The sequence below is a fragment of the Silene latifolia genome, chromosome 1 (assembly GCF_048544455.1).
Source record: "Silene latifolia isolate original U9 population chromosome 1, ASM4854445v1, whole genome shotgun sequence".
Taxonomy (NCBI): domain Eukaryota; kingdom Viridiplantae; phylum Streptophyta; class Magnoliopsida; order Caryophyllales; family Caryophyllaceae; genus Silene; species Silene latifolia.
The window spans coordinates 39,769,179-39,771,697 of NC_133526.1; positions in this window are offsets into that span (position 1 = coordinate 39,769,179).

A 2,519-nucleotide genomic window follows, 5' to 3' on the forward strand; every position below is an offset into this window, starting at 1 on the left:
CACACTATACAATCAACTATCACCAACTCCAAATCCAATATGATATAAACCAACAACCAATCACGATATAATCATCATGCCAATCAACCATCTTATAATCATTTATACAATAACTGAGTAGGGAAACCCTACCTGGAAAAGCAACCACCAAGATCGTCACAATCAGCTAATCAAAATCGTTCTTCAACGAAATCACCTCCTATAAACACACAATCATACAATCACAATCTAACATCAACAATACTCCCCAAAACCCTCAAATTACCCAATTAGGGTTTCAACTAAAATCAATGAGACGATATAAAACTCATATTAGAAGCTTACCCACAATACGGCGGTCTCAATGGCGTAAAGAACACAACGATCCGACGACTCTAGCCCTCAGGATTTGCCAATAACGCGATGAATGAAAGCTACGTAACTTCTTTTTCTCTTGAAAGGTTTTAGAAAAGGTGAAAAGTGATTAAAAAGAATGACGGAGTCCTTTTATACTAATCACGCATTATTAATAGAACCCGGCTAAAATAGTCCGTAAGACTCACTTACTCAATCGAGTAAGTCACTTACTCGATCGAGTGCCCCTTACTCGATCGAGTGCCCAACATACTCGATCGAGTACCCATCAGGTAGCCTACTGTTTCGTATAAAAACATACTTACTCGAAGAGTAAGCCCCACTCGATAGAGTACCCATAGACATAGAAAACCGTAGTATTACACGAACGAAGACAACGTAACTTCTTTTCTCTCTTGAAAGGTTTTTAGAAAAGATACAAATGATGAAGAAAGTGACGGAAAGCTTTATATATCAATCATGCGTTACTAACAAAACCCGACTAAAACAACCCGCAAAAGTAACTTACTCGATCGAGTAAGTAACTTACTCGATCGAGTGACCCTTACTCGATCGAGTCCCTAACTTACTCGATCGAATACCCTTCAGTAGAACACTGTTTCGTAAACCAAACATACTTACTCGACAGAGTAAGCCCCACTCGATAGAGTACCCAAAGAAATAGAAAACCGTAGGATTACAGTATTCCCTCCTTAAAAAGAACTCCGTCCCCGAAGTTCAAACCCAACCTTTAAAACATGAACTCTTAACGCCAACTCCACCCACTATGCCTACCTCCACAACATGGTCTCACGGTATCATATCCACAACATTATAGTCTCTCGACACTAACTCCATACATTTCCAAATACCATCCACCAACGCCGCTAGCTTCGTCTCACTAACATATTATCCCCTAGAAAACCCAATATCAAGACAATCCGCCAAGCAAGATCAACCACCAAACGGAATGTTACATTCTACCACCCTTAAAAAGAACTTCGTCCTCGAAGTTTACTGATGCCTGTCGTTATGCACCAAAAATAATATTTATAATTTCCAACTACAACTATAGATAGCGGTAGCAGGGTCGAACCACAGAGAGGCAGATGCAATGATTAGTTGTCTAATTTATAGTCTTTAGGGTAACAGATGTGTGGGGGTTTGCTTTGTCTATAGCTAAAGGCAATGAAAAATAAATTAAACTAAAGAAATGTATTAAATCAAAAATAAAGAAGGGTACTAGGATGGTCGGTTCACTATAGTTTCGGCGGCAGCATACTAAGTAGGTCTAAATCAAACACATAAGGCGTGAAAACAAGAGGTCCTCTCGATCCACTCTTAACAAGTAGCATCTTCCGATCTCGCTACGGGTCCCTAATATCACTAGTACTAACTCTCGTCTTGAAAAGTGACTAATAACCTAAACTTTACCTATCTTTCGATCTCAGCATAGTTTAGTCATTTTAATTGGTGGTCTAACAACTTCCCATATCTTTCGATCTAATGGGTCAGTCAAAACCTATACATTCAACTAGTCGCGTGCACTCGATTCGTCAAATATAGAATTAAATCAATTAAAACGAAGGTAACACCTCACGTGGTCAGTCGATCGACTAGATATGGCGGTCGATCGACCAACATGCAATTTCAGGCCATATTAATTCTAATGCCGCCTAACTACAGATTCCCTACATCCTAGCACGAATAAATTAGCTACTCATGATTATTACGAAAACAACAACAAGATTGATGAAATAAACTACTGAATTCATGCTTGAATTAATAGAATAAAAGACTAGCATAAAACGATAATTATGGCTTCGGGAGATCTAACTTGCAATCCTATACTACGAATGGAAGCAAGAAATTGAATAATAAAACAGAAGAATACCGTGTAAAGGATTTGTAAAGGGAAGATCAGAACCGAATGCAAAACCGAAACTTTATTAAAGAACGAACTAAACTATGAATGTTGAATTGTATTTCGAACTGAATGATAAAACCTAGATGAAAACTGAATGACTATTCTGTAAACCTAGCTTACGTTATATAGAATACAACGTAGTTCTTATTCCAAAACCTAATGTACTATGGGCTTCAAATTCCTCGATCTTTTAATTCACGTCTGAATCACGGTCTGGTCAATCGACCATGTTGCTCAGTCGATCGACCAACCTACGCTG